Source organism: Pan troglodytes, chromosome 8, assembly GCF_028858775.2.
Source record: "Pan troglodytes isolate AG18354 chromosome 8, NHGRI_mPanTro3-v2.0_pri, whole genome shotgun sequence".
Taxonomy (NCBI): Eukaryota; Metazoa; Chordata; class Mammalia; order Primates; family Hominidae; genus Pan; species Pan troglodytes.
In genome coordinates, this window is record NC_072406.2 from 67537891 (window position 1) to 67560476 (window position 22586).

At 33.4% G+C, this 22586-nt stretch overlaps 1 protein-coding gene across 7 annotated transcripts in view; it reads right to left on the minus strand.

The window, feature by feature from the left end:
* PCDH15 (protocadherin related 15) overlaps positions 1–22586 on the minus strand; it is a 1753436-nt gene that overhangs the window by 1336388 nt on the left and 394462 nt on the right. For all 7 annotated transcript variants that reach the window (XM_054659631.2, XM_054659630.2, XM_054659628.2 and 4 more), the window contains exon 4: positions 21356–21431. The gene's annotated coding sequence lies outside the window, so the exon portion shown is untranslated. The remainder of the gene's footprint in view (positions 1–21355; positions 21432–22586) is intronic.

Here is a 22586-nt window from a genome sequence, read left to right on the forward strand (position 1 = left end):
AGATAAGCTAAAATAAACAATTAGATGTTTAATAAGAAAATGGAAGAAAATATTCAGATACTGACTTTTCCTCCTGCAGTTCTGCAAAGTGCCTCCAATACGCAGAAAAATATCAGCAGGATTGTGAAAATAAAGGTAGTCATCTTGAAGTATTAACTATATTTGTGAGAAATTATACATGGTTTTGGCTTATTTAAATTTAACGATGGTTACATTTAATTCCCTAATGTATTTTAGAAAATGTGAAAATTAACAAACAAAACTGCCTCTTGTTATATAGTACTCTCAAATATCTAAAAACATTTTTATAGATATCTTTACAATTAGTCATGTACTGCATGATATTTCATACATTACAATCATGTACCTATGATATTTCACAGTAAACAACAGACTGCACATACAATGGTTGTCTCATAAGACTATTTTTCATATTTGCCATATTTTTACTGTACATTTTCTATGTTTACATGTGTATAAATACACAAATACTTACCATTGTGTTACAATTACCTCCAATAGTCAGTATAGTAAAATGCCGTATAGGTTTGCAGACTAAGAGTGAAAGGCTATACCATGTAGCCTAGGTTTACAGCAGGCTATATGATCTAGGTTTGTGCAAGTACACTCCATAATGTTTGCCCAATGAGAAAGTTCCCCAATTACGCATTTCTCAGAACAACCTTAAGTGATGCATGACTGTTAACAGATTCGGGTTTTTTTTTTAAGGGTAAATCACTGAGAAATAATTTCTATGTAATATAAATAGAAAATTGACAAATTTATTCAATTAATAAGATATATTAATTAGTTGAAACAGGTCAAATATTGTTTTATGTGCTGAATATTAACAAATATTATATGTTACTTACTGAGGAAATAGCAAGTATATACCCCTCGGTCAGGAACAAGCTTTAAAAGTTCATAGACAATAAAATTATGAGCTTACAGAAGAGTGAACAGGGTGAGGGTTATAGAAAATGAGATAACTACAGGAGTTAGGAGAATAAAAGAGCAGCCTTTAGTCCTGGTGGAAATTTTGGATTTTACTGTAGGTGATCCAAAGCTACTGGGGGCAGGAGGGTAATAACAATTGGTTAAATGACCATCCATTCCAACCTACACGTATTATGCTTTAGTATAATTCAAGGCCTGAAAACCTGTCACTTGTATTTATTTTATTATTTTTCTTCCCTGCAGGTATTTTTCTAGATGCAAGTAAGTTTTGCTAGTTAGATGAACTTACTTGAGATTTGAAATTTGTAAATAAGGAGGGTATTCTTGCTGCTATAGCTGTTTTAAGTCTGATCTTGGAGTAGGTTTGCCAAATTTAGCAAATAAACATATAAGAAAATCAGTTATACTTTAAAAAACACATTTTTAGTATAAGTACGTCCAATGCAATATTTAGTAAATACTTATAATAAAAAATGTATTCATTGTTTATGTCACATTCCAATATAAGTAGGGGTTCTTTTACATGTTTACCCTCTACTTGTAGACATTGAGATTTTCTATGTCAAATCATAAGCTATATGTGTGATGAGAAATAGTTGTCAAGTATAACAGGGGCCTTCTCTTCCCTGATTTGCAACTCTAATAGAGTATTCTTGAAGTAATTCCTGTGGCAATCTTGTGACTGTGGCCAGTATCGCCACAACTTGTAGGGAACTCTGCATTTCCCCCAATGTTGTGTCCTGTAGGAGCTCCCTTGCCCTGCCAGTTCAGCATCCTTCATTCGGGAGTCAATCTCAGAGGCCAAATTAAAACTGTCTGTTCTAGGTCTTCTGATGACAATTCAAATTCAGTTTTATTGAGGCAAAAATTATATAAAATACACTGCAACAATTTAAGGTATCAAATTTGATGAGTCTTGATAGATGTATACACTTGTAAAATCGGTACCAACAAGATATAAAATATTTTTATCACCCCCAAAATTGTACTGTGTCCTCCCTCCTCCCTATACCATCAACCTGCGGTCAATAATTTCTCCAGATTCTGTTATTATAGTTTTCATTTTCTAGAATTTCATGAAAATTGAATTACACAGTATGTCCCTTTGTATATTTTTTTAAACCCAGTATAATGTTGAGATTTATCTATAGCGTCATATGTATTAGTAATTTGTTACTATTTACTGCAGAATAATATTCCATTGTATAGGTATGTTATACTTTGTATATTCATTTAGCCATACTGGTAAGGATGAAGGATATTTCCTTGTGATTTTAGTTTGCACTTCCTCAATGGCTAATAATGTTGAACATGTTTTCAAGTTCTTATCTGCCATATTTATACCCTCCTCAGTGGAATGCCTCCTTATATATTTTGCTTTTTATTAAATAGTTGGTTTTAAATCTTGAGTTTTTAGAGGTCTTTATATATTTTAGATAAAAATCATGTGTGAGATAGGTGATTGATTTGTCTTTTAATCCTCTTATCGAGGTATTTGAGAAAAAATTTTACTTTTGATTAATTTTAAAATAATTTTTCATTCATAAATTGTGCCTTTGGTGGCAAATCAAAGAACTCTTTGCCTAGCCCTAGATCTTGCAAAATTTTCTCTATGTATTTTCTTAAAGTCTTATAGTTTTGTATTTTAGATATAAGTCCATGCTCCATTTTGAGTTAATGATGTGAATGAGGTATGAGACCTAGTTTGAGGTTCATTATTTGCCTTTAGATGTTCAGATGTTCCAAATGTTTCCGCACCATTTGTTGAAAAGCTATCTTTTCTTCATTAAATTGCTTTTGCAATTGTGTCAAAAGTTAGTTGGATATATTTATGTTGTTCTATTTTTATGTTTTTCATTCTGTTCCATCGATCTGCAGATCTATTTTTGTGCCAATCCCACATAGTCCTGATTGCTATACATTAAGTATCTAAATGGGTTGACAACTTCCTCCCTCTTTATTTCTATCAATATTATTTTGTAACTATTATATTTTCTTTGCTTCTATAAATAAACTTGGGAATCATTTTATCTATATAATATAAAATCTTGGTATTTTAGTATGAATTTGTCAACATACCTATCAACTGAAAGAGAAGTCACATCTTTGCTATGTTGATTCTTCAAATCTATGACATTGTGTCTATAATTATTTAGATCTTTGATTTCTTCCATCAAAATTTCATTATTTTTAGCATAGTAATCCTGTATATGTTTTGCTAGAATTACACCTAAGAAAATAGTTTTCTTAGAATGATTTCAAATAGTTTATTTTCAATTTTGATATTCATGTGTTCATTTCTAGTACAGAGAAATGTAGTTGATTTTTTAAATGTTTATTTGGTCTCCTGTGACCTTACTGAATTCACTTATTAGCTCTAGGATATTTTTCTTTTCAATTTTGTAGATTCTTTAAGATTTTCCATATAAATACATATCATCTGCAAATAAGGATGGCTTATTGCACTAGCTAGAATTTTTGGTACTATGTTGCATGAAAGTATTAAAAGGAAACATTCTTATTTTATGTTCAATCTTAAGATGAATGTTTTCAATTTTTCATCATTAAGTCTAATGCTGGCTGTGGAATTTTGTAGATGTCTGTGGCCAAGGGTCCCGATTAAGCCTTTTTTCTGACTTTTTCTCATAATTGGTTGTAAAATTTTGTTAAATTCTTTTTCATCAATTGATATATAATTTTTCTTCTTTAGCCTATGTATATATTAGATTACATGTATTAATTTGCACGTATTGAACTAGCCTTACATTCATGACATACTGTTAAGAAGTTTTATTATTTTTTATTTTTTGTACTGTCTTGATCAGGTTTTGATATCAGAGAAATACTAGCTTATTCATTAAATGAAATTGTGCTCTCTTGATCTATTTTCTGGAAGATATTATGGACAATTGATATCAATTCTTTTTTAATCATTGGGTAGACTTCTCCAGTGGACCTGGAGATTTCTTGTGGGGGATATTTTTACTGATCAATTTCTTTTAGAGTTATTGGGCTATGAAAGTATTGCTTTTATGTAAGTTGTGGTGGTTTGTTTCTTGAGCAATGGGTTCATTTCATCTAGGTTGTCCTATTGACATGTGCATAGTTGTTTGCATTATTTCCTTGTTATCCTTTTGATGTCTACAGAATCTGTAGTGATATACTCTTTTTCATTCCTGATACTGGTAATTTGTGTCCTTTCCTTTCTTCATCCATGTCACTGGATAATTGTCACTTTTATTTTTTCCTTTTTTAAATTGATTTCTTTGGGTTTATCTTGCTCTGGGTTCACCCATCTCCTTGAGTCTGTAAGTTTGTCTTCTGCAAAATTTAGAAAGCTTTCAGCTATTATTTATTTGAGTTTTTTTTAAGTCTGCTCTTCTTCTTCTGGGACAACAACATTACAAATGAATTACAAATGTAGCGGCTCAACTAATGTTGTCAAAACATAGGTGTTTATTTAGTGTTCTCATCTTTATAACTTTTTCTCTAATGCTCAAATAAGCCTAATGACTTTAGAACTGCTTCTAGAAAGATGCCAAAGGAAAAAGATACCAAGCAATTGAAAAGAACTGGGTTAGAGTCAAATTGCTGCAAAAAGCAAAAAGCTGCAAAAAGGGATATATAGCCATTCTCTTTCTCAAGAAGTGACATTTTAATATTTTCTTAAGATTTCTGAGAAGTAACTTAGAAAGTTTTTCTCTTCCACAGTGACTTTTGCTGAAGCCATCTTTGGCCAAAGTAGAAAACATTTTATGTTGTCTGCATTTTCAAATACTAATTAAAATAATTTCAAATGACAATGCTAGATATCATTATCATTCATCTGGAAAGTAAAAGTTATTCCAATAGGAGACAGTAAAATGCTTTTATATTTTAAGACAGAGAAAGAAGAGAAGAGAGAGAGAGAAGTGAAGAGGAGAGGAGAGGGGAGGGGAGGGGAGGAGAAGAGAGAAGACGAGAGGAGAGAAGACAAGAGGAGAGAAGACAAGAGAAGAGGAGAGAAAATGCACTGAATGGATACTCTGGAGAGGCAACAGCCAATCGGCCAACCTGAAAATCTGCCAATTCAATTTGACAGCTGCCAATCCAAGGGGGTTCAGGAAAAACAAAACATGTTTTAATGAGAAAACAATTTCAGTTACTGAAAAGATATACACAAGATAAATGGCCTGCAAAAACAGAATTTCTGAAAGCTCTGTGATACTATCAGCCTTCCAATTTTTATGTTGTTTGCTTTTTGGCACCAGCAAAGTCAAAATAAAGAGTAATTGAAAACTTGGTTATTTAAAGTCCAAAATAGAGAAATAGGGGTTCTCCCCCACCAAATATTGTGTATTTTATAGTTACAGTCTATTTATACAAAAATATATTCCACAGGTGAATGATTCAATTATTTGCACATACTAAAACTATAAATTTGATATGATTTCACAACTGGAGGGTAAAAATTATGGTCTGTTTACCAGCAACTTATGTAACCATATAACATTGAGAAGCCAGTATAATGCATAATAATGACAATGTCATGATATTTCTCTTAAATGCAGTACTCCTTGACGGTAGAGATATATAAATTACAATTAAAATATCTTTTAAAATGTTAATCATCATTGGAATTCAAGTTTTACTAGTAGTTGCTCAGAAAGAAAATACAAGCAGTGAGTGTAATATTGTTAATGCTTTACACAGCAGGAATGGAAAGCCAAGAGCTCTCAGTTACATTTTGAAGCTGTTTAATACTAAAATAGGAAAATTAAATGCAACGCATGGCTGAATAGTAACTGAGACACTGTGGAATTCCAATTTCACATTTGCAGCCAATTTATCTCTTCATCCTTCTGAAGTAGATAAATTGAATATCACAGTTAATAGTAGGATAGTACTTTTGAGTAAAGCCAAGTATTTGCCTATTCAACAATGATACAGATTCCATTGTGCCTTTCATAGATCCCACTGCATATTCTTTAAGAGCAAAAATTAAAAAGAGGAGACAAATTTGCCAGATATGTTCCCCTCTTAATTGTCTTATCTGGCAGAGAGTAATTTCTGTCATTTCTCAAATCCAGAAAAGATGTATTTTGAGTCTATTGAAAATTTACATTTAAGTACTTGGTAATTGTATAATGTTTTTCAAGTGACAGAAAAGTGGAATTGACTAATTTTTTCTTCAAAAACTTTGAGCACATATGCATCCTCAAAATTAAAATGATAAGGAATTGGAGAAATAAGAGCTAAGTATTCTATTAAGTGACTTCATATATGAAAGTTTTAAAAATTGAGGCTCTCACTAGCCAGATAATTACTTGACTAATAAATACTAGTGATCTAAAAATACACAAGAATGTAGATATTCATTAGTTAACTCTTTTCCAGTTTTGTGGTTTATGTAGCAATTTAATAGACAGGCAAAATACCTTCAGACCTTCAATAAGATGATACTTCACTGTCCTAAATTTATTCTGGAATAACCAAAGGTAAAAACTTAATAGTGAATCACAGAGCCTACTCTATCACATGACCATGTGGTAAGATCAAACAGATTTTTGCAGACTAACATTTCCAGAATGTTGTATTTTTAAATAAAATATAACTGACTTTTATTATGTTTCTGTTTAATATTAAGATAATGTTAAGAACTGATGATATAAAGAATGAAAAGCCATGATTCCAATTCTCAAAGATTTTAGGATTTAGTAGAAATGACATATGTAAATAGATGAGAAGAATACCAGGTGATAAGTATAAAGACAGGATATAGAAAGGATGTGTTTTTTTATTAACAAGGATGAGAGGTAAATCAGGGAAGAAGTAATGACTGAGTTGAACTGTGAGTGCTATAGGAGACTTTGTTATGTGGATGAAAGAGATGAGGGTAGATGTGGATGGGATGGTAAAAGAGTCATTCCAGTAAGACAAGCACACAGAGTCTTGGTCATATTAGGTTTTCTTACAATTATAAATATAGATCGCTTTTCTGAAATTCTTGATTACAGACGGGTGCCAAAATTCAAATGTTTTTAAAAAGTAATATATTTCATAAACTGAATATAACATCTCATTCAGATGTAGTCTGAAGCTACATCTCATAATCAAACATAATATTTCTACAGTGAAACATGAATATTTACCTCATGTGAATAAATACAGTCAAAATGAGTCACATAATAGGTCCGTATAGGTTTTGCCATGTGGCAAATTACCAAAAAAAAATCTGTGCTTAGGATTTGTTTTTCTAATTTTGAAAATGTGAATAAGTGACTATAGATCTATAGTTACTCAATTCATTTTAATGGGTATATAATTTATAAAAATGAAAAGAGAAAATGGTGGCAGATAAATTGGAGAATATAGCAGAAGCTTGAGGTCATAGAGCAGATAAATGTTAGAGCCAAGGTTTAAAATGAATAAGATTAAGACATAAGTCAATCTTTCCTGCTAGATGACACAGGTCTTATGTGTAGGATGATCTGAAAGCTAGAAGGATCTTCAGGCGACTATTGGACATGATTCTAATGAGAGATGATGAGAACTTGAACTGTGATAGAGAAGACAGGTTCAAGAAAATAGGAAGAGTTAGGTATCTTAATTTGATATTTAAAGAGAAATTTACATTTGCCCTAAGACTGCAGCTAGCAATTGAATAGAAAAATAATTGTAATATTTTAACTTAAATTCAATGACTATATCATAAAATAAAAAAGCATAGCACTGCTGTGATTATGTGTATGGACACATACACACACACAATAATTATATAAATTACATAACTTGGTTAAGGTTAAAGATATAACTCCCTCTCACCACCATGAATTTTTTTTTAATGTAGGTATAGGTAACTTTGTGTTTAGAAAACCATACCTAATAATTAATATACAAGTAATTTTTTAAAGATACAAAATATGGTTAAATCCAAGATAACAAATTATCATTATGTTAATACTTTACTTTGAAAGGTATCATTATTTTCAAGACGTATCATTTAACTGATCTACTTTATCTAGTTACCCACACCTATGACTTCCATAAGTGAAATGTCTTTATCAGTGAAAACAAAACTAGCCTGGATAAATTGAGTAGGATTGAAGACCTAAACAAAAAGCCATTCTTGAGCTGCCCAGGTTGTGTCCTGCCCACAGTGGCCCCCAAGATCACCTGAGTGGGAGGTGAAATCCAGCCTGCTCTTCCCTTCACCAAGTTGCTCACCTTGACACGGGCTGCATCAGCCTGGAGGACAGGCTGCCTCTCCCAAGTGGTTCTGCCATAATGGTTGAAATTTTGTAATCATTACTGGGTGAAGCAGAATGCAATTTTTCACCTTTGTAGTGGGCGTATAATTTATAACAATAAAAAGAGAAAATGATGGCAGATAAAATGGAGAGTATAGCAGAAGCTAGAGGTCATACAGCTCATAATTGTTAAAGCCAAGACCCTCAGTGGTGGGTCTGTCAAAGGCACCTCAGTACTAATAGCCACTGGCGGCCTTGTGCTAAACTCCCCTTTACTTGTTCACTATCTTCATAGGCTTAAGGACATCAAATACTGCTCCTTTTTCATTTGTCTTCCACAAAACCAGTTTCATGTAGTGAAAAGAACATGGGTATCACCAGCACTGGTGCTTGAGGTTCAAGAACATGAATGTCTAGGTTTGAGCTCTGACCTTGCCACTTTAGAGCCTAAATGTTGCCTTAGGCAATACACAGTATACTGAAGAAAAGACAAGTTCTACTTAAACAAGTCAGCAAAGTATTGTGAGCCAGAGTTGTCAAATCCTTATAGGGATGGAAACACATTTAAACATTTACAAATTGGCTTTCTCATTAAAAATACTTCAGTTCTGAAAATCACTAAATCTATATCTAAATTTGCATACTCAGAGTGAGAAATTACCATGTACACGTTCATTAAATGGGTCGCTCCTATATAATTTTCCTATTATACAGCCTAATTTCTGGCAGAACATTGAAGTACATTATTTGTACATATATTCAGATAATTTTAGAGACCACTAGGAGATAAATTGTTAAAGTGAAATCAATTTTTACACTACTTAAGTATGTAAAAAGAAAATATGAATTCATCTTTTACAATGTTAGTATCTTATATATTTCATACTATAACGAAAACAAGTGTAATATTAGTCAAAACAAATAAACTTTAAAAAATGAATTTGTAAAAGTCCGTTCATTTGTATTAGGGATAACGTGTATTCATGTATATGAATGGAGAACCCTGGGGCAAATCAAGAATAAAATATACAAAGGAGACTACTGGTACTCTATAGATAATCAGAAACAACAAATATAAATAGGCTCACACTACAAAAATAGACTTAATTACCTGTAAAATTTGGATTACCGAAGCTTACTGTGCTTAGTACTTGGTTAACAGTAAAGCAACTAGCTTTAAAGTTATCAGTTAGTGAAGGGTGCAGCAGTTACAAAGAGGATCAATAATTCTATGCTTCATGCCATGTTAACAACCAGGCAGCACTCAGGGATTCCCTCATATAGTGCTATAGACCACTCTGAGGAATATGCATAGTGGATAATTGGGTGGAGTCATAAAAGGGCAAATAGAATTTTCATCCCATATAAATATATAAATCAAGTGTGCACATTTAAGAACTGCTAGGATATCACTACTGTCTGCTTTCTCCCTCTAATTAATTCTCTTTACATCAATGTAAATAAGTTAGTGTATCAGTGATAGTTGCTTTACCTCCTCTACCAGTTAGTTTCATTCAAGGTGTGGTTCTCAGATTGCAAGATGAAGTAATTCACGCCCTTGACATACTTAAGAGTTTAATTGAACTTGTTGTGACATTAACAGCCTCCTGCTACAAACCAACTATTTTTAGTTCTTGCAACCATCACAAGAGGACAAGACTGCTTCTGGCAGTACAGAGAGAAGAGATGGAATGTCAACCTATAGATTTAGTTAGGTATAATAGTATAGATACCACATTATTGCAATAAGGATTTTAGGAGGCCAACAATGAAATGGTCCAACATGATAAATGATAAAATGATAAGTAAGTGAGACATTACAGAATATATGTCTAAATGTTAGCAGCAGTTACTTCGGTGCAGTTACTTCAGTGGATTGTAATTACAGGCTTTTCTCTCTGTATACTTTCTTATTGTTGTTTCAGATATAATTTTATTATTTATATGTTCTCTGTTTAATCTCGTTTTAGTTATTATGAAGTGTTATTTTGATAAAAATTTAGAAAACTGAAGAGAAGAATGGGTGAAATTTAATGAACACTAAAGTTCCAGGTTCTTGCACACATTTCTAAGACAGTGTTCACAGATTTGGCTGTAAGCTTTCTGGCAACCAATGCAAAAAAAAAAAAAGCAATAATAATCAATTATAAATAATTAATAAAAATATCATAGATCAGAAAAAGGAAGTACTTCAGGCTTCAGGCCTCATTTAGGGGCAAAGATAAGTATTTCTTGACAAGGTCTTTAAAAGTTGTGTTTGTAATAAATATTTTTAACAACCATCCTTTGATAGAAACAGAAACATAATTATTGGGGCTTTTTCCTTAAAGAGTTTGTCTACATGAAACTATCCCAAGGATGCCAGAAGTACTCATCAAGTCCCTGATGAGTAAGCTGACAATTCAGTGCACATAGTATGTCTATACAAAATAAAGAAGCAATGATCCTTACATAATGTTTTGTAAAACCAGCTTTTGATATATATTTTGCTGTAAAGATCAGCTATTATCGATTTCTAACAAGGTACTTCAATAGAGATATTTTTCACTAAGCCTCCATTTACATGATTCAGCAGTCAACAAAGCCAGAGCTGCAGCTGAATCATCCTAGAGGAGCTGAAAGAAGACCTGCAAATGGATGGCAACAACACGTGATCACAGGAAACCCACGAAGAGAACAATGATTTCCCAGAAATAAAGGGGTCTATTTCATACATACAAAGGACCTACACTCCAATCCATTGCACAAATAATTTATATCTGCAAAATGTATGTATGGATAATGATCCTTCATGTGAAGCTTGAGGCTAAAATATACCAATGAAGCATTCAAGGAATATTTAGCTTTAGGAGGTTTCTATCTTGTTAAAACTTTTGGAAAAATTAAGAAAACATACGATTTTAGGAAAACTAATGAGATCATTGCCACACAGATATATTAAATAGGCTAGGGAAACAATGGAGGATATTACATGTACTGATGGTTGTGGTCTTTGGTATAGGTAAAGCAACTGTGGCCAGTTTTCCCTAAGGCGGCCTTCTTCTAGGTTGAATGGTATGAAGTTGCTGATTTTTGACCAATTGGCACCTCCATGTGGCAGTTTTATGTGTTTTAACCTAATAGTTCATGAGGACAAATTTATTTTATTCACTCATGAGAGAATCGGTCTTTATGCTTTCTATCAGGAGTTAGAATCCAGGCAATAAATATACCTATGTGCACATGTAAAATTGACTCTCTTATTAGAGAAGTAGAATAGGTTTTACTTATTCCCACTCTGCATCTTTCTGATTTCAGTAGTTGCAATCTCTAGAGATCACTGTGATTATGGGTAAGATGATAACGACCTTATTCCAGAGGGGGAGTTTGTAACCTAAGCTAAGTCAATAAGCCCTACACACAATCATCCATTGGTTCAGAAATGGATATGTTACAATGGTGGGCTAAACAGAGAAAGGTTGGTGACTGTTGAAAGTGTTATGCATATAAATTTGAAAGTGGAATAGGATAGGCTGAGATTATGAGGGAAGACTGTCTTAAAATGAAGTCATGACCAATGAAGTAAAAGCTGACAGACAGTAATATCGCTAAACTCTTGCGTCAGCCCTTGCCTGAAGGCTGAAAGGAATTCTAGACCTTCAGATTCATAAGCCAATGAATATGCTATATTCTGTGTGACAATTTTAGTTACGTTTTTATTACTTTCACAATAAAGTATCTTAACACATATGTGAAGGCAGTCATTCTATCTATATCTATCTATCTACATAAAATCATTAAAAACATATTAAGAAGACATTTATGCATCCAACAGACACATGAAAAAATGCTCATCCTCACTGGCCATCAGAGAAATGCAAATCAAAACCACAATGAGATACCATCTCACACCAGTTAGAATGGTGATCATTAAAAAGTCAGGAAACAACAGGTGCTGGAGAGGATGTGGAGAAATAGGAACACTTTTACACTGTTGGCGGGACTGTAAACTAGTTCAACCATTGTGGAAGACAGTGTGGCGATTCCTCAGGGATCTAGAACTAGAAATACCATTTGACCCAGCCATCCCATTACTGGGTATATACCCAAAGGATTATAAATCATGCTGCTATAAAGACACATGCACACGTATGTTTATTGCGGCACTATTAACAATAGCAAAGACTAGGAACCAACCCAAATGTCCAACAATGATAGACTGGATTAAGAAAATGTGGCACATATACACCATGGAATACTATGTAGCCATAAAAAATGATGAGTTCATGTCCTTTGTAGGGACATGGATGAAGCTGGAAACCATCATTCTTAGCAAACTATCACAAGGACAGAAAACCAAACATCACATGTTCTCACTCATAGGTGGGAATTGAACAATGAGAACACTTGGACACAGGAAGGGGTACATCACACACTGGGGCCTGCTGTGGGGTGGGGGAAGGGGGAAGGGATAGCATTAGGAGATATACCTAATGTAAATGACGAGTTAATGGGTGCAGCACACCAACATGCCACATGTATACATACGTAACAAACATGCACGTTGTGCACATGTACCCTAGAACTTAAAGGATAATAAAAAAAATAAATTAACATAAATACACAAATATTGTGCAAACTATTGGTAAATTTATTATGCTCTATAGCTCCAAAACAATTTAGATTCAAAATCACACAAATATGTGTGTATGTGTGTATATATATATATACACATATCTTTTATAATTATTAAGTTGCCACTCTAGAAGTGAAGAAATTCATGTTTTATACACACACACACACACGCACACACATTTGTATGTATACAAATTATATTTCTTCTCTTCTAGAATGGCAACTTAATAATTATGAAAATGTTATATGCAGCTAGTGGTAATGAGTGCTGGGTTTGGATTTCTGATCTGGTATACGGATACAAATGCTTTGGGATTCTACTAATGTGTTAGATGTAAACAGATGTGAGACAGAAGTAAAGTGGTAGGTGGGGGTGATGGGGAATAATATTACTGACATTCCACATTTTAAACATTTCCAAATCCTCTGTTACCTTGTGAGGGGAAATCTTCATTCTTAATGACCCAAAAGTTATTTCAGCCATTGATTATATTCCAAGACAGAAGTGCCTCCACCACCAGTTTCTCTAGTTGTGGTATGAACCTCAACGTTCAGACAAACTGAATAACAGCTGATTATAACTGACAGGCTTTCAGAGGGTCTGGGGTCAAAAATAAAAGCTTTTAAAGTGACAAATACATGAAATCATTAAAGAAGTGGTACCTAGTAGCATGATTCAATTTGTTCTAAGTAAAAAAAAAAAAGAAAGAAAGAAAAAGAAAAAAGAAAAAAACAAACTGAGTAACAGAAGCCAGAAGCTGTCAGAGGCACTTGATATATTTCTGTGATGGCATTTGTAATCTCAAGGGATTGAGCAGGGAGCTTTATGTGGAAATGAGTGTGGGGTGTGTGTGTCAGAAAGAAAGGGAGAGAGGGAGGGAGAAGAGAGAGAGAAAAAAAACAAGAGCTCAAGATATAGACAGAGAAGTGCTAGAGTGTTTTGCTGTTGATGAAGCAATTTTTAAAATATCACCTAATTTGGGCCTTGCAACAAACCTACGCAGTGTGAAGGGCAGTTATTATTATCCTCATTTTAAAAATGATGAAAGGGAGGCTGATGTCCTCAGTGGCTAAATGACTTTAGTACAGACAAATAGCTAGTGAATGGTGGTCTTGGGATTATATTTCAGATCTTCTGACTGCAAAGTCCTTAAAAGTTTTACAACTCCTTCATATTATAATGCACCACTCATAAAAAAATTAAATCTAAAAAGCTGCTAATATGGTTTCAAATGGAATATTTTGTCACATCCTAGACTAATAAATCCAGTGGTATCTATCTATATATAGTTATATATATCTCTTCAAATTTCCTTTAGGAGGTAAGATTACCATATATATATATATATATATATATATATACACACACACACACACACATTATATATATTATAAAGATATATATCTATATCTACCTATACATACACTATATAAAGATCTCTCTCTCTATGTTATGTACACACACACATACACACACACACATATACACACACACAACTAGATTTGTTAGACTAGGACGTGACAAAATAAATATAACCTGGTAAATTTATTGAGAGAGAAAAGAAAAACTGTCTTTTGTAAATGTGTAAATAAATATATATATATATCTTAAAGAGATATATATAAAGAGATAAAGAGATATAATTATATATCTTTATAAAGAGATATATTTCTTAAGATATATCTATATTATATGTAGGTATTGTATATTATATATATTTTAAAGAGATATATAAAGATATATGTGTTAGTACATATTAAGAGATATATATAAAGATATAATATATATAAAACATATATATTACATCTTTGTTTATCCTTTTGCAAACGACGGGTTTTTTTTTCCTCTCTCAATAAAATTATCAGGTTATATTTATTAAGGTGAAAAATAAATATATGAAGTAGTTTGCCTAAAACCATCTTATGTGCTTCTGAACTTTCTCATAAAACACTTAAACATTTATTTGGACACCTTTAGGCATCTTTAAAGCTACTCCAAATCTTCTTCTACCCTTTCAATTCCCCCATGAAAGAGAATAAAGCCAAATAATTGTTGTCTCTGTTTCGCTACCAGTGAGAAGCGGCCCTGTGATCCAGTTCTGGGTCATAAAATATCAATGTAAAAATTTGTGCTTCTGAGAAAGTTTGGCTTTCTCACAGTAAAGAGGAAAGCTTTCGTACAGATTTTACTTTTTTCTTGCTTTAAATTTGAGCACAACGACTAGAGAGCCAGCAGTAATCTCTCCACCTAAAGGAAAGTTGAAAGCAATCTGGGAGGCAGCCCTGACATGTTTGCACTACTGAAAACATACTAGCAACTGCCATCCTCTGGATTTGTCTTGGTGGGAGGTGGAGGCAGAGGGAAGGGAGGTGTTGTAGGTTTTACTGTTTATATTCATTCACATCTGAAATATCCAAATAATGCTTTTTTTTGGTCCCCAAAACTCTCGAAACTACTTAACACATGTGCTATGTCACTACTTAGGACAGACAATATTAACAGCATCATCAGGCATTTTAAATATGCACCATTCTTACCTGAGGGCAAATGGGCCCCCCTCAATCAAAGAATGAAAGGGGTCCCTATCATGCTAACGTTCTTCAGCACCTTTGCATTTCTGTTGCATCAAGTATATGGCACCTTATAAGCATCTTGTTGATGCAGACTGACTTTTCAGACTAACACTATATGCTCCTGCTAAGTGACTATTTGCTACCATCGCCACCTCCTTTTCCTTATTTATGCTCTTCCATCTAGCAGCAATACTTTCTCATAATTTTCTCCTCTGCAGCACTGCCTGTTGACGTCTAGGAATACTCTTTACAAGCTTATCTACAGCAATATCTCTTATTTAAAGCCTTGCCTGCATTATCTGTCATTTAAAGCCTTGCCTGGTACTTGTAACCAAAATTATGTTCTTCCTTTTAATCTCCCTGGGGAAATTGTTACCGCTCATGTGGCATTAATATCACACATTTTCTCATATTGTTATGTGCAGTAGACACATTCCTTGCCATTTGCAAAATTATCACCCTCACTCCCAGTAGACCATAGAGCTAGTTCCTTGAGGGCAGGAAGAGTATGTGATTCATTTTCCTTAGTCATACAGTATATACCACAAAGGTGATAGGGGTGGGATAGCTATGGGTACCAAGGCTGAAAGAGTTTATTCTCTGCAAAAAGTTATTCCCTTCTTCATGCCCTCCTCTACTGCTACAAATTTCTCAAGAATGAGAATAAGCAAAGAGGAAGGGCTATCTTATGGATGCAATTTTAGAGAGTTTGAGATTTAAGTACAAAATCTAAAACAGAGATTTCCAAATCAGACATTTTTTAAAACTACCTCTGCATAATATTGGCGGGGGTTGGAAAATTCCAGCACACAGGCCAAATCCAGCCCAGTGGGCTGATTTGATAAAGTTTTATTGGAACCCAGCCACATATTTGTTTCTGTAATATCTAAATCTGCTTTTGCACTATAAAGGAACAGTTCAGTAGATGCCAGAGAGACCCATACAGCCTGCAAAGCCCAAACTATTTACCCTCTTGCCCTTTATAGAAAAACTTTGCAAGCTGTTATTAGGAAGGTTATAAAACAATGTTAGAAAAACAAATTTTTAGCATTTTTCTTGATGGCAGAACTTCTCTAACCCTTTCATTACTATTACAAACTTTCATATCATTTTCCTGAGCTGTCAAAATTATTCCCACCATAGAAAAATTTTTAACGGACCTTATCTTCTCAGGACAAGTGATCTGAGGATCGCATTTGGCAAATGCTGCTTTAACAAAGTGCAAGAAAAAACAATTGTTAAAATGATTTGCAGGTTTCTCTTCAAGTAATTGCTTCATCTGTTAATATTCAACCCTGTGAATGCGCTTATTATTCTAGTAATTTTCTAGGACACAATTAAGCCACATAGAAAACTGCTCTGGCCCATGATAAAAGAAATACTTAAGCTCCCTTCAGATAAAAAGTTACAGCATACCTTGTGCTATAAACAAGTTAGGTGGTAATTATCTGAGTGATGTGGATAATTAACATCAAAACAGCAGCAAATGTACTTGAGGGAGAATCTACGATGCTGGACTTAAATTATTTAATCTAATTTAAATGGAGTCAGGAATACCAGACTTTAGATACATTAATGTGGATAGATCACACAATTATAAATTCCGTTAGCTGTAGAACTTTCCGTATTTGCTTATAGTTCTTAAATTACTGCTTCCTTTAACCTCAGTGTTTTCCCTTAGAAACTATGGTTGGTCTCATTTATATCCCTTCTAAAATAACTATGTTTCTTTAACTTGAATAAACATAGTGTTGATGTAAAAAGGTACTAAAACAAAATGTATTTTTTTCCAGAAGTTTTAGAAGTGTGCACAAATTATTTAGTGATCAAATTCATTTAACCGAACAGTAGTGAAACTGCCTTTGCAAAAATGGTAACAGGGAGAAAATTATGACAGTGAAAGAGATCTGACCTAACCAACTCCATCTTGCCTTTAACCTCTAAATTGCCCTTAGTCATTCCTGGGCATGGGCCAAGCTAACTTTGGGAGAAATTTAGTTTATAGTTTACATGATAATAGTCCTTCCCAGAAACTAAACTGCCTTTGTAAAACTAATGAAAGTCCACCAGGTTAGGAGGCTGAGAAGGGCCAGAATATTGCTAAGACTCCTGTCTTGGGGTCTGGATTGCGACCTCTTTCTGGTAATATAACCTCAGACCAGATGTCTTCCTATTGTCAATGGAGAGGCAGCATGATGCAGTAGAACCTACTATGGCTGTGAAGTCAGACCCAGGTTTGAGTCTCAGTCCCTCTGCTTAGTATTACACAACTTAGGCTTAAACAATTACCAGTCATTGTTCTAGAGGTTACAAGATCTGCAACTTCTCTAATTATTTTTGTAATTAACATCACTATTTCAGAACCTAAGATTTGCTTTTTAAGGTGGTTCTACAGACTTTTGCATTTCTGAAAACCTGATGACTCCACCTAGCCCAGGGACTATTCTGTAGCTCCAACTCAGAAGCACACTCAGTCCAGAAGGACCATATTCCACACCTTATCAACCAATCAGCAATTTTCCTAGCCCTCTGCCTGCCAAACTGTCCTTGAAAAGCCCTAGCCTCCACATTTTGTGGGAGGCTGATCTGAGTAGTAATAAAACTTAGTCTCTCGTTTAGCCAGCTCTACATGTATTAAACTCTCTCTATTGTAACTCCCCTATCTTGATAAATCAGCTATATCTGGGCAAGATGAACCCATTGGGTGGTTAGATAGGTCCACAAGGAATTATAACTATGCTGATGCCTGTATACTCCAAAGAGACTACTTAGAACTATCTCACAAAGTTATATTTAATATATAAAGACCCACAGCCTCAGATTTATACATCATGAAAACTTATTGATTTTATCAGAGGCATTCGAACCAAAGAGACTCCGTTATGAAAAGGGGCTGGGAAAAATAAGGCTAAGACCTATTGGGCTGCATACCCAGGAGAGTAGACCTTCTTAGTCACAGGATGAGAAAGGATGTTAGCTCAAACTACAGGTCACAAAAACCCAGCTGATAAAACAGATTACGGTAAAGAAGCTGCCAAACAAAATCTGCCCAAACCAAGATGGTGAAGAAAGTCACCTCTGGTCATCCTCAGTACTCATTATTCACTAATTATAATGCATTAGCATGCTAAAAGACACTCCCACCAGAGCCATGACAGCTTACAAATGCCATGGCAACATTTGGAAGTTGCCCTATATGGTCTAAAACAGCAGGGAGGAACCCTCAGTTCCAGGAATTGCCCGCCCCTTTCCTGGAACACTCATGAATAATCTACTCCTTGTTTAGCGCATGATCAAGAAATAACTGTTAAGTATACTCAGTTAAGCAGCTCATGCCACTGCTCTGCCTATGGAGTAGCAATTCTTTATTCCTTTACTTTCTTAATAAATCAATTCTTGTACAAGGGTCAAGAACCCTCTCTTGGGGTCTGGATTGGGACCCCTTTCCGGTTACATAACCCCAGACCAGAGGCCTTCCTGTTGTCAACGGTGAGGCCACACGATGCAGTAGAGCCTACTATGGCTGCGGAGTCAGACCCAAGTTTGAGTCTCAGTCTCTGTTTCGTATTACACAACTTAAGCCTTTACATGAGAAAAAATATCTGACAAATAAAGTTGGAGTACTTGAGTACAGATACTAAAGGAACTTTATCTTGTATTTTCTCAGTCAGTGGTATAACTGGGTTTCACCTATTCAACATAAAATGTATTTTTTTTTTTTAAATATTCTTTTTGGTCAATGTTTTGTTTCCTTGACCTGTTAAGACAACTGAGAACATCATTAATAATACCTATCAATGTAAAATGTTGTTTTGAATAATTTATCTGTTAAATATATTTATTTAATATAATTATAATAAGAATTTTAAAGATATATAAGATATACAAAATGCTGTAAGAAAAATATTTAAGTAATACAATTGCAGTAAAAAAGTAACATCTTAGGTTAAGTAATTGAAATAAGTATTGAGGATATTTCTGCAAAATTACCAAAGTTGTTCATAATTTTCATAATTCGTGCTCTTGTTGATTTATTACATAACAACAGTATTTTAATTGTCCAAGGAGAGAAACAGATTTTCTTTGTACTAATGTCAGGACAAAAATAGAAATCACAAAATCTCAAAAAGGAAAAACTAAAGATGTCTTATGTTTTTCATGACTACCATTTTACACCTCTGATGAAACTGAATCAAAATGGCCTCATCATTATTAGTCATTATTTGTACACACTCTTACTATGCAAGCGGAATGAAAAGGTGTACGTGTAGAGTACTTACCCTAATCCTTCAAGGAATTTCTTATACAGAAGGGTAGAGAATTGAGAACTGTCACATATTAGAGTGTTTGTATTGGAAATTTCGATACTGGTCTATAATTATCTATTTATCCGTCATCTATCCATTTGTGCATATGAAAACATATGAACCTATATGGTATTAATAATTATTAAATAATAAGCTGTTTGTGCTACATTTTTATTTGAATGTCCTGAAAGAAAGTTTATCATAAACTCACCTGAACTCTAAATAGCAAGAATCTTGGGGACATGAAAATTTTGTCTTTTCAAGTATTCATTTCATGATTTTGTATACTCAACAAACGATGAAATTATAACTTTAAAACAATTTCATGTGATTTTTTTGCATGAAAAAATTATATCTGAAATATATTGTTACATAGGAAATTAAATATGCATATATGAGGAATAAAATTATGGTTGAAAAATATAAAGCCTAAGGCTCAGCCTCAAATCCGTTTAAGTGTACTGACACAGAAATGTCTTAGGTACGCAGAGAAGGACCTATAGCACTTTTAAAACTTGAGCATATTATTTAAAATATAATCTATTATTACTAAAAGAGAATGTTATTTCAAATCTTTATTTTTACAAAAACTCCACAAATCCCCCTGCAAAACAGCATTTTATACATTAAAAAGTATAAAATGGTAAATTTATTTTTATTTTTAGTATTTTAACATATTCAGTAGCAAACAGTAGTAAATGCCTACTTTGCCACAGCTTTATGATAAATGCTATTCATATACTCCTGGATGAAAAAGAGTTTTTTCATTTTTTCTGGAGCCAGGAGCAAGAGATAAATTAAGCAAGTATGATAAGCAGTCATGTGTTTATATACACATAACATATATGTGTATCATAAATTGCAAATTACAGTTATATATTTCTTCTTTAATAATATTTGATTTCCTTAAACATGTTCCAGTTCTGAGTTTTTATTTATAAATTTTATTCATTACTACCTTGATTTCATAGACATTATTCTATTTCTGTACCTTTTTCCATAAATTTCTATTTCGGATTCTATTTCAATGGATTTAAAACATTATAATACCACTAAAATACAATTCTCCTCACTTTCATTGAAGCTATTGTTACCCAAATTTTATTTTAATTTCTATTTTGTTGCTCCAATGTTATAAAAGCTATTTCTTCTGTAATTGAAGCACAAGCCTCACTTCAGAAACACATAAAAGAAAATTGATTTTCATCCTGAAAATGTCAAACTTCTGCCTATAATACTCAGCTATGGTTTTCTGAAACAACAAAGTTCAAAAAGAGCCATCGACCTGATGGCCCTTTGACACACAATGATGGATGCAATGTGTCTACTACTTTACTGCCAGAATGTTCTCTCCAAGATAATGAAACAATCAATGAAGAATAATAAATCTAAACTGGGTATAAGGTTTGCTTGTTTTAAATGTATTAAAAGAGAAACAACAGGTATTTCACTTCTCTAGGGAAAGACTTTTATTTACTACTTGATTAACTATTTTCTCTCCGTCTAGCTTATGTGAATCCAACATAACATATATCTGCTTAAAGACATTGAGCAATGCCTGGAAATTTAACTCCATACACAGTTCTTGAACTTACTGTGAAATATAGATGTAATGTATTGTTATTCTTCAAAGGAGAAGGAAAAAAATATAAAGGAGGATATCACTTTACTCACCCTAGTGTCGTGTCCTTTTGTCAACCTCTAGGTCTGTCAACTTCAACTGTTTCTAGGGAATGATGTTTCCATTTTCCTATAGAATAGAGTTATTGATCAATACCACATCAAAATCAAAGTCGTTACTCTAGTGCAAAACATAGGAGCAATTCATTTTCTTACAGATTATGATTATATTAAGATTTCTTATGCTTAAAATAAATTCTTGCAAATTATCCAAAGTAAATGTGTAAAAGATTGCAAGAATCTTAAATATAAGTTTGGAAGTGGAAGACTTAAGTCTAATTTAAAACTTAACTCTCAGAATGCATATCTATGCCTCAGGTTATATTCTTTACCCAGGAAATGAAAAACCACTTCCACCTGCATATTTGGTATGACCAGAGTCTGCCATTTCACCAGTCTTAACAATGAAGCACTGCATAAATTCTCCTTAAATGACACTTCAAATATATGATGTTTTATGATATGGTGTACATATTCAAGACAATTAAGGACAATTATATAGATTGAAAGTTACTTTTGATTCCTTAGCATTTTTATTTTATTTTGTTTTGAGATAGGGTCTTGCCCTGTTGCCCAGATTGGAGTGCAGTGGCACAATCACAGCTCACTGCAGCCTCAACCACCTGGGCTCAAGCTATCCTCCCACCTCAGCCTCCCGAGTAGCTGGGACTACAGATATGTGCCACCATACTCAGGTAATTTTTATATTTTTTGTAGAGTTTCGTAGTTTTGCCATGTTGCCCAGGCTTGTCTCAAACTTCTGGGCTCAAGTGATTCTCTCACCATGGCCTCCAAAGGTGCTGGGCTTACAGATGTGAGTCACCCAGCAATACAGCACTTTTGGATTTCAAAATTTTATACTATACCATTATTATTTTATACCAATAATTTTATTATTGCCATAGGGGCACAGCTTTTGTATTTATGCTTTGTCAAAGTAGAAATAAATTAATTTTATGATGATGTAATATAAAATTGAAATTATGAAAGTTGTTAAGAAATTTTAACGTTGGTATCTTTCTACTGTGTTTTGATTTCAAAGTTAGAGAACATGTCTCAATTATTCACATCTCTCATGTACATGTCAAGAAATAGGTACAGAAATAGATGGAAATAGCTATATTTTGTTACAAACACATAAACATGTAGAATATAAAATTGACAGATGCATTTAATTTATGGAAAACAAAACAATGATTTATTTCTTACAACCAAAGTTTGGTTG